The following is a 12,078-nucleotide window of genomic DNA, read 5'->3' as shown; positions in this document are numbered from 1 at the left end:
GCATGTTATCCTCATTATTAAGCGTTAATTCTATAGTGATTTTGTTACCCAGACCTTAGAACTCTGTGGTCAACCTGCTAATTGATGTTTGTAATATATCACTGATAGTATTGCATATCTCATCTTTTTTTACCGATTCGAAAGTGTAAGATCACTGTATCCTTATTGTAACTCTGTATATGGCGTTTGCTGAAATAAAGATTATTATTATTATTATTATTATTATTTTTATTATTATTATTATTATTATTATTATTATTATTATTATTATTATTATTATTATTAAATCGAAAGGTAGGCCACATACTAAACCGGCACCTATATATATATATATATATATATATATATATATATATATATATATACATATATATATATATATATATGTATATATATACATATATATGTATATATATATATATATATATATATATATATATATATATATATATATATATATATATATATATATATTATACACACATATAAAACCACAATTGCTTTTTATCATATAGGACAGATAGGAATATTTAATGAATTATCTAGACATTTGTCATTATAAGTAGGCTACATTATCTCTCTCTCTCTCTCTCTCTCTCTCTCTCTCTCTCTCTCTCTCTCTCTCTCTCTCTCTCTCTCTCTCTCTCTCTCTCTCTCTCCTTATGACTCTATGGATATTTCTGTCATAGTGTATTTTATCAATCATACATCATGGACAGAAATAGAACAGTAGAAGTTCACAGACAATTGATGTTCATAGAATGTTATTATTATTATTATTATTATTATTATTATTATTATTATTATTATTATTATTATTATTATTATTATTATTATTATTATTACAAGCTCAGCTATAACCCTAGTTGGAAAAGCAAGATGCTTTATATAAGCCCAAGGTCTTCAACAGGGAAAATAGCCCAGTAAGGAAAGGAAATAAGGAAATGAATAAATTGCAAGAGAATTAACAATAAAATATATTTTAGGAACAGTACCAACATTAAATTAGATCTTTCATATATAAACTATAAAAACTTAAAAAAACGTGGTAGAGAAATAAGAAAGAATAGTGTGCCCGAGTATACCCTCAAGCAAGAGAACTCTAATCCAAGACAGTGGAAGGCCACGGTACAGAGGCTATGGCACTACCAAAATTATAAGCTAATTTCCAGATCTAGAAAACGGATTTTGAGCGAAGCGAAAAATCTATTTTTAGGTGAGGTAGCCATGACGTCCTGATGGAAGTTCCTTCAAAGGTAGCTTCCTAGGTATATTTGACTCAAATATACCTAAGAAGCTACCTTTGAAGGAACTTCCATCACGACGACATGGCCTGAGCCCAAAAATAAGTTTTTGAGAAATCGGATGAAATGGAAGAACACATTATCAGAAAGGAAAAAAAAAAAAAAAAACAATATTAGTCATTTCTGGTTGTAATTGAGAAAAGGGGCAAGGCCCTCTTGCTTTAAACATCAGCAGGAAGCAAACAGAATTATTATGGAAATTCTAAACGATGAATATCCTCAAGACTCTTTATCTCTTGCCCCCCCCCCAAAAAAAGGACAATTAGCTGCCACGGCGGAGGTCTGCACTCTACTGAGTGCCCCTCTAGTTTGGATATGCAAAGGAGTAAGTCTCTCATCAACAAAGTTGCAACATTAGTCTGTACTAATGTTGCAACATTAACTTAGTCTTCATAACATATATTTTTTTGTTAATGTAGCAGTTTTCGATGCATTGCAGTGCAAGGTGTAGCCTTTGCAACAGGGCCTCTGGAAACAGGTGGCAACCTCTGTTTCCATGAATTTACTGGAACTGAGCTTGTATATAATTTCGTTGAAGAGAAAATTAATGTTTCTTATATAATTTTCTATCCCAGTTGGTGTATTGCTGAAAGATAATTTAGTTACTTCAAGTAGTCTTTCATATATGAAGGAGAAAAATTAAATATGGTGGAAAACACACAAACCGATACATAGAAAAATTTATTTGACAAACTACATCGATCTTGTACATAGAAAACAAAATTTTGAGCGCAGTTCAGGTTATCTTGGAAATGTCTGCCATCTTTGATTTTCACATGGCCAATCCGCCATCTTGGATTTTCCTATGGCCAATCCGCCATCTTGGATTTTCCATGGCCAATCCGCTATCTTGGATTTTCCTATGGACAATCCGCCATTTTGGATTTTCCTATCGCCAATCCGCCATCTTGGATTTTCCTATGGCCAATCCGCCATCTTGGATTTTCACATGGCCAATCCGCCATCTTGGATTTTCACTTGGTCGATCCGCCATCTTGGATTTTCACAAAGATGACAAGACTCCATATAGCATAGTATATATCAAGTTTCTTACTTGTAATACTAATTATAGTTACAACATGATACTAATGGTAATAAAGAGAGTACAACAGCCTGTTCTCGGTACGATATCTCTTAGTCACTCCACAATGAAGAAACGAACTTCCGCAAGCGATCACATGGTAAGTTTGATTACGATTAAGTACTGGATCTCTGATGTCGGCTCTACAATTTCAATTCAATGAAAGGAAAAAAAAACACTAAAAATATAATGCATAAGATGGTTAGAGAGGAAAATCATTATTGAAACCCTTAAAAAAATGTCTGTCTTTTCTGGTATTATGTAATACATCAGTGATATTGTCTAATGTTTTAAGAAGGCCAAAAGTTTAGGCCACATAAGGTTTAGGACATCCTTAGAGTGTAAGCCACATAAGCCACATTATCATCATTATTATTACTAGCCAAGCTACAACCCTAGCCGGAAAAGCAAGATGCTATAAGCCCAAGGGCTCCATTAGGGAAAAATAGCTCAGCGAGGAAAGGAAATAAGGAAATGAATAAATGATGAGAATAAATTAACAATAAATTATTCTAAAAAGAGTAATAACGTCAAAACAGATATGTCCTATATAAACTATTAACAACGTTAAAAATAGATATGTCATATATAAACAATAAAAAGACTCATGTCAGCCTGGTCAACATGAAAACATTTGCTGCAACTTTGAACTTTTGAAGTTCTACTGATTCAACTACCCGATTAGGAAGATCATTCCACAACTAAGCCACACGGATACACACACACACACACACACACACACACACACACACACATATATATATATATATATATATATATATATATATATATTGGATTTTGGTCTGCTTGTAAAGATTGAAAAATATCCTTCAGTTACATTTGGTAGTTCCTTTAATTATGTTTTTAAGGTGACTATACTTGCGAGTACTATGTTTTTCCTTGAGCAAGCCTATATTGTGAAATAGAAAGTTATTATTATTATTATTATTATTATTATTATTATTATTATTATTATTATTATTATTATTATTATTATTATTATTATTATAAAAAGGTTCCTATTATCACTTAAGATTGACTAAATCCATAGAGGACAGGATTATAAATTAAACTATACGAAAGATTACTCGAGAACCATATGTGGACGAGATCATGGTGAGGGGTAGATGGAGATGGTTTGGGCATGCTCTTCGCACTCCCCAAGAGATATTAGTTCACCAAGCTTTTAGTTGGGCTCCAAAAGACAGTAGAAGAGTTGGAAGACCCAGGCCTACATGGCTGAAGACTATGAAACATGAGGCAGGAGATGATGAATGGAGTAGTGCTGATTTAAAAGCCCAAGATAGAGACGACTGGCGAAATCTAACCGAGGCCCTTTGCGTCAGTAGACGTAGGAGATGATGATGATGATGATGATGATGTATTCATTAAATCATTGGTATCTATCTCCACTCCACACACTGACAGACAGACAGGCAAAAGAGGATAAATAAACTCTCTCTCTCTCTCTCTCTCTCTCTCTCTCTCTCTCTCTCTCTCTCTCTCTCTCTCTCTCTCTCTCTCTCTCTCTCCTTCTTCTTCTTCTTCTTCTATTAGCTTGCTTTCTTCGCATTCGTATGGGATAACACGGTTGCCTTCTTTTGAAGGATTTGCTCTCTCTCTCTCTCTCTCTCTCTCTCTCTCTCTCTCTCTCTCTCTCTCTCTCTCTCTCTCTCTCTCTCTCTCTCTCTCAAAAGATATGGTTCCTATTACGTATGTGCATAACTGAAGCTGCTGTTGTTGGCTTATCATGACTGTGGTACACATAAACCTTTGTTTATCTCGCTGTGGTTGGGACAAACCAACGTGGGTGAGCTCACCAGTTTCTGGCTTTATGTCACATACGTAGAAATGTATAATGTATACATTCATTTATATATATATATATATATATATATATGTGTGTGTGTGTGTGTGTATACATATATATGTATATATATATATATAATATATATATATATTATATATATATGTATATATATATATATATATATATATATATATATATATATATATAAAGATATGTGTATATATTATACATACACACACATATATACATATATATATATATATATATATATATATATATATATATACACTGCATATATATATATATATATATATATATATATATACATATATATATATATATATATATATATGTATACACTGCATATATATATATATATATATATATATATATATATATGTGTGTGTGTGTGTGTGTGTGTGTGTATGTGTGTGCCTGTATAGGCATATATATACATTTAAATACACAATTTTCCTTGCATTCATGATAAAAAATAAAGCTACAATTTATGAAAAATTTATTTTATTTTTTAGTCTTGGAAGGAACCATCTCCCTCTTCAGAAAACAAAGAAAAAATCTGAAGAAAATAAAATTAATATTTCATAAAATGTGTCTTTATTTTATTTATCCTATATAAAATTAGTTTACATAAATGTAAATTGTAATACAAAATTGTAAATTAAAAAAATTTATCTTTTATTTTAATTTGATAAATAAAAGAACATCGTAATCCGTCCACTTATGCACTGTGATAATGTGTTTGCATTATTCCTGACACGTCAACAGGACAATAACAATTACAGTAATCACCTTTGCAACGAGACTATTGGTGGCCATTTATCAGTATGTCACGAGAGACAAGAGACCGGAGACAGGAGACAGGAGACAGGAGACAAGAACCAGGAGACAGGAGACAGGAGAAAAGGCACAAGGCATAAGAGACAAGAGATAGGAGACAAGACACAAGGCATGAGAAACAAGAGACAGGAGACAGGAGAAAAGGCACAAGGCATAAGAGACAAGAGACAGAGGAGACAGGAGACAAGGCACAAGGCATAAGAGACAGGAGACAGGAGACAGGAGACAAGGCATACGAGACAGGAGACAGGAGACAGGAGGCAAGGCATAAGAGACAAGAGACAGGAGACAAGAGACAAGGCATAAGAGACAAGAGATAGGAGACAAGACACAAGGCATGAGAAACAACAGACCGGAGACAGGAGACAAGAGAAAAGAGACAGGAGATAGGAGATAAGAGACAGGAGACAAGTGACAAGACACAAGAGACAGGAGACAAGAGACAGACAAGAGACAAGGCACAAGAGACAGGAAACAGGAGACAAGAGACAGGAGACAAGACACAAGAGACAGGAGACAAGAGACAAGTAACAAGAGACAAGAGATAGAGGAGACAGGAGACAAGAGACAAGAGACAAGAGACGAGACAGGAGACAAGAGACAAGTAACAACAGACAAGAGACAGAGGAGACAGGAGACAAGAGACAAGAGACGAGACAGGAGACAAGGAACAAGGCATAAGAGACAGGAGACAGGAGACAAGGAACAAAAGGCATAAGAGACAAGAGACAGGAGATAAGAGACAAGACACAAGAGACGAGACAGGAGACAAGACACAAGAGACAGGAGACAAGAGACAAGTAATAACAGACAAGAGATAAGAGACAAGAGACAGAGGAGACAGGAGACAAGAGACAGAGGAGACAGGAGACAAGAGACAAGAGACAAGAGACGAGACAGGAGAGAAGAGACAAGAGACAGACAAGAGACAATATTCCATTTGTTCAGCATTTAATGCCCTCGAAGCGCTCTTTGTATAGGTTAAGTTTTCTGAATATTTCATTTCACTAAGTTTGTATCCAGCTAGTGTTCACGACCCGTCAAAACTGAGGCTAAATACTTAGATAGATAAACACAAGCACACGCAAACCCCGCCTCTCACCAGGGCATGACTACTCCCTCTCCTCCTTTTCGTCCACGCTCAGCTCTCCCCCGTCCCTCGGGTAGGGGATAGAGGGAGTTGTCATACCCTGGTGAGAGGCAGCGGTGTTTGTGCGTGTGTGCATAAACTAGTTAGAGTATATTAATGACTATTTCCGGCGTTGACATTACAGGAATTAATGAGTTCTGTAATTTACATATTTCAGAACAAATACAATTGATATCGAGAAGGACACTTACAAAATCAAACCATTGTTCTCTGGTCTTGGATAGTGCCATAGCCTCTGTACCATGGTCTTTTCTTGTCTTGGGGTAGAGTTCTCTTGATTGAGGGTACACTCGGACACACTATTCTATCTTATTTCTTTTCCTCTTGTTTTCTTAAAGTTTTTTTATAGTTTATATATGAAAGACTTATTTGAATGTTGATACTGTTCTTAAAATAATTTATTTTAATTTCTTTTAATTTCCTTATTTCCTTTCCTCATTGGGCTATTTTCCCTGTTGGAGCCCTCGGGCTTATAGCATTCTGCTTTTCCAACTATAGGTTGTAGCTTAGCAAGTAATAATAATAATAATAATAATAATAATTTTAGTTCCCTTATTTCCTTTCCTCACTGGGCTATTTTCCCTATTGGAGCTCTCGGGCTTATAGCATTCTGCTTTTCCTGCTAGGGTTGTCGCTTAGCCAGTAATAATAATAATAATAATAATAATAATAATAATAATAATAATAATAATAATAATAATAGACTTTTAACAAAATTGTTCCCAATGATCCTTTCAGAATGCGTGTTTATTAATCATATCAATAACAATTGCCAATTCTTTCTTGAATACTGCTTGTAGGCGCAATGTTACCAATGTTTGCATTACAGTAAAACACATTAGGATTACCTTTCGCAAGGCAAATTAATAGAAAATTCAGAACTACGCCGTTTAAAACACCTGTAATTTCATCGAAAATAATAAACTATCCTCAGTCGCATTTCAGTAAAATACAGGCAACCGTAATTTTGACCCTACTTTGTTATTATTTTTTATGGGTTGAACCTGTAATTTCATCGAAAATTCTCCGTAAAAATACACTATTCTCAGCCGTATTTCAGTAAAATACAGGCGACCGTAATTTTGACCCTATTTTGTTATTATCTTTCACATGTTGGTGACCGTAATATCACTCCTTTACGTCAATATATTCGTTTTTAAAATGGTAAATGGCTGGTAACATTTATTACCCCCTCCCCCTCCCCCTCCTTAGCTCACAAGGATGGCGAGATTGCAGCGACCAAAGAAACTAACGAGTTTGAGCTAGACTCGAACCCAAGTCTGGCGTTCACCAGTCAGGGACGTTACCACATCGGCCACCACAACTCAGCAAATCTAACGAAGGAAATGTTCGGTGAGGACGAAAACAATAAAACATTTCCATTGTTCAGTTTTTTTTTAGTGTTGTTGGTCTTTAAGTATTTTATTTTTCCTTGATTCCTTTCCTCACTGGGCTACTTTCCCTGTTGGAGCCCCTGGGCTTATAGCATTCAGCTTTTCCAACTAGGGTTATAGCTTAGCAATTAATAATAATAATAATAATAATGATAATAATAATAATAATAATAATAATAGTAATGGCAAAGAGTGGTTGACATGACCTCAGAGACAGGTATTGAAAACACATACATGATACTTGAAGTTAAGGTAATGATTAACTTAACTAAAAAGATACTTTTTAATGCAAAGTAATGATTGAGTCTCTTGATGCAATTTCTCATCACAGAAATGGTGCTTTATTCCAGCTGTGACCAAGTTGTGGAGTGATCTTCCTTAATCGGGTAGTTGAATCGGTAGAACTTCTGAAGATCAAACTTGCAGCGAATGTCTTGATGTTGAACAGACAGACATAAGTCTGTTTATAGTTTATATATGAAATATCTGTTTTAAAGTTGTTACTGTTTTTAAGATATGTAATTTCAATTGTTCATTATTTCTCATATTGTTTACTTATTTCCTTACTTCCCTTACTCACTGGGCTATTTTTCTCTGTTGGAGCCTTTGGGCTTAGAGCAGCTTGCTTTTCCAACTAAGGGTGGAGCATAGCTAATAATAATAATAATAATAATAAAAGTTTTTTTTTTTTTTTGAAATCAACTTATTTTTTTTTTTTTTCTACAAACATGTTGGAAATAGTGTTCTTCCTGGACAGTACTCTCCTGTTCGTAATACTAGGTATGCAGTTAATTCTAATAGGCAGACCTTCTCCATCATGAGGCTCAATACTACACAGTATTCTAGAAATTTTATTCCAGCTACGACCAAGTTATGGAATGATCTTCCTAATCACGTAGTTGAATCGGTGGAACTTCAAAAGTTCAAACTTGCAGCGAATATCTTTATGTTGAAAGGGCTGATTCGTTTCTATTTTTATAGTTTATTTATGAAATATCTATTCTAATATTACTGCTGTTCTTAAATTATGTTATTTTAATAATTTATTACTTCTCTCGTAGTTTACTTATATCCTTGTTTCTTTTCCACACTGGGATATTTTTCTCTGTTGGAGCCCTTGGACAGGCTGACATAAGTCTTTTTATTTTTTATATATGAAATATCTGTTTTAATGTTACTGTTTTTACAATATTTTATTTCAATTGTTCATTATTTCTCATATTGTTTACTTATTTCCTTACCTTCTTTCCTCACTGGGCCATTTTTTCTTGTTGGAGCCCTTTGGCTTATAGCATCCTGCTTTTCCAACTAGGGTTGTAACTTGGATAATAATAATAATAATAATAATGATAATTATAATAATAATAATAATAATAATAATAATAATAATAATAATAATAATAATAATAATAATAATAATAATAATAATATAAAAATTCTCCTTTGTTCTTGAACCTCATTTCAAGAAAGGGGTTGGCGAGGAATCTATCCTAAAATTTGACTTCGAAAAGTAAAAAAAAAAAAAAAGAAAAAAAAGTAACTAAAATTATTTTCTTAATAATAATAATAATAATAAAATTCTCGTTTGTTCTTGAACCTCATTTCAAGAAAGGGGTTGGCGAGGAATCTATCTTATAATTTGACTTCGAAAACTAAAAAAAAAAGAAAAAAAAAACAATAACTAAAATGTTTTTTCCCTGAATAAAGACATAGACAATTAGAGAAAGAAAAACATTCTCCCTACCTTTCAAGCAATGTTTAAACATTTCAGAGACATCCAGAAGTCTTGCGAGAGTCTTTGTGTTTTCTTAATGGCAGAATCATGACCCAGCCTTCGTCTGTGTAGCGACTGTGACAAATGTGACACCGGATCAAGCTGGGACTGATGTAATGAGGTAAAGTATTGAGAGTCGATATCCCAAATCACAGATGCGTTATCTCTCTCTCTCTCTCTCTCTCTCTCTCTCTCTCTCTCTCTCTCTCTCTCTCTCTCTCTCTCTCTCTCTGCTAGTGATACCATTTTTTCTATGCTGCATTGATTTAATACTGTTTTTTTTTCTATAATAATGTAAATCTCTCTCTCTCTCTCTCTCTCTCTCTCTCTCTCTCTCTCTCTCTCTCTCTCTCTCTGCTAGTGATACCAATTTTTTTTATATGCTGCGTTGATTTAGCACTTTTTTTCTTTAACAATGTGAATCTCTCTCTCTCTCTCTCTCTCTCTCTCTCTCTCTCTCTCTCTCTCTCTCTCTCTCTCTGCTAGTGATATCAATTTTTTTATATGCTGCGTTAATTTAGCACTTTTTTTCTTTAACAATGTGAATCTCTCTCTCTCTCTCTCTCTCTCTCTCTCTCTCTCTCTCTCTCTCTCTCTCTATATATATATATATATATATATATATATATATATATATATGTATATATCTCTCTCTCTCTCTCTCTCTCTCTCTGCTAGTGATACCATATTTTCTCTGCTTCATAGATTTAATAATAATAATAATAATAATAATAATAATAATAATAATAATAATAATAATAATAATAATAATAATAATCATTATTTCAGCAAAAGCCATATACAGAGTTACAACAAGGGTACAGTGATCTTACACTTTTGACATCGGGAAAAAAAAGATGAGATATGCAATAATATCAGTGATATATTACAAACATCAATTAGCAGGTTGACCACAGAGTTCTAAGGTCTGGGTAATAAAATCACAATAGAATTAACGCTTAATAATGATGATAACATGCATATCAGCAAACAAAAAGAGAGGGAGAAAAATAAAAATGGCGATGACAATGAAAATTATGTTGGAACAAAAATTGCTTGAATAATGATAGAATGAAGGAAGTACAGGACTTCCAGACAACAAAGACATAACATAATAAAACACGTTATCATAATATTACTGGGTATTATACCTAAGTTATTTAGTGATGAAATTTTGGCATAGCCACACTCTCAAAGATTAGTGAATACAATTCATTGTACTGACGCTTCCTTATTCGAGGTTTCCCACATTTTGGATTTTATTCTCTCTCTCTCTCTCTCTCTCTCTCTCTCTCTCTCTCTCTCTCTCTCTCTCTCTCTCTCTCTCTCTCTCTCTCTCTCTCTCTCTCTCTGCTAGTGATAGAATTTTTCTCATCTGCTTCATAGAATTAACACCTTTTTTTCTATATTAATGTAAAAATTATACTAACCCTTTAACATGCTTTAAAATTAAATATGTACTTCTTACGTCATTACTCTACCACGACACCCCTTCCACATTTGCTTATCAGACTTCAACTATGACTTTTTAAGTCGAAAAGATACGAGTCATTTAATACTTATCTCTCAGATCTCATCTCTTTAAATAGCACGCGCTTCCTTACTGCACATCACTCTATTTATTGAAAGAAATTATCCCACCTTACCGTTTCGTATTGACATTAAAGAGACCTGTTATACACTTATAAATTTGCCGTAAATAAACGGTAAAAATCCTGGAATAAATGTTGCCAGTTTTTTACCGTTTTAAAAACTGATATATTGACGTAAAGAAGTGAAATTACGGTCACCAATCTGTAAAAGATAATAACAAAGTAAAATTACTGTCGCCTGTATTTTACCTAGAACTCTGTGGTCAACCTGCTAATTCATGTTTGTAATATATCACTAATATTATTGCATATCTCATCTTTTTTCTTTACCGATGTCAAAATGTAAGATCACTGTACCCTTATTGTAACTCTGTATATGGCTTTTGCTGAATTAAAGATTATTATTATTATTATTATTATTTACTGAAATACGGCTGAGAACAGTATATTTTTTAAGCAGAATTTCCGATTAAAATTACGGTTTTTTTTCTAACAGTATACCCTTACAAGAAGAAAGTAGCCACTGAAGGTTTTTTATTTTTTTTTTTATTTTTTATTATTATTATTTTTTTTTAAACAGTGTACCCTCTTAGCAAGAAGAAAGTAGCTACTGAATAATTACAGTACAGTGGTTAAAAAGAATTATCCTACCTTACCATTTCGTATTAACATTAAAGAGACGTGTTATAGATTTATATAACTTAGGTATAATACCCATTTAAGATAACGTGTTTTATTATGTTACATCTTTGTTGTCTGGAAGTCCTGTATTTCCTTCACGCCACCTGCTCTGTGACTAGATTTTTTCTCCCCCAGTGTTCTTTCATTATTCAAGCAATTTGTGTTCCAACATAATTATCATTGTCATCGCCATTTTTCTTTCCCTCTCTATTTGTTTGCTGATATGTATGTTATCATCATTATGAAGCGTTAATTCTATAGTGATTTTATTACCCAGACCTTATAACTCTGTGGTCAACCTGCTAATTGATGTTTGTGACATATCACTGATATTATTGCATATCTCATCTTTTTTCTTTACCGATGTCAAAAGTGTAAGATCACTGTACCCTTATTGTAACTCTGTATATGGCTTTTGCTGAAATAAAGATTAT

The 12,078-nt window shown here is 33.3% G+C and overlaps 1 protein-coding gene across 1 annotated transcript in view; it reads right to left on the bottom strand.

Moving 5' to 3' along the window:
* Positions 1-9,476, bottom strand: part of LOC137643814 (Krueppel-like factor 12) — a 30,358-nt gene extending 20,882 nt beyond the window's left edge. Inside the window, exon 1 of the mRNA XM_068376504.1 lies at positions 9,342-9,476. The gene's annotated coding sequence lies outside the window, so the exon portion shown is untranslated. The remainder of the gene's footprint in view (positions 1-9,341) is intronic.
* Positions 9,477-12,078: the final 2,602 nt, after the last annotated feature.

Source organism: Palaemon carinicauda, chromosome 7 (assembly GCF_036898095.1).
Source record: "Palaemon carinicauda isolate YSFRI2023 chromosome 7, ASM3689809v2, whole genome shotgun sequence".
NCBI classification, from domain to species: Eukaryota; Metazoa; Arthropoda; class Malacostraca; order Decapoda; family Palaemonidae; genus Palaemon; species Palaemon carinicauda.
Note: the sequence above shows the minus strand (reverse complement) of the source record. Positions and strands in the feature narration are given on the sequence as shown.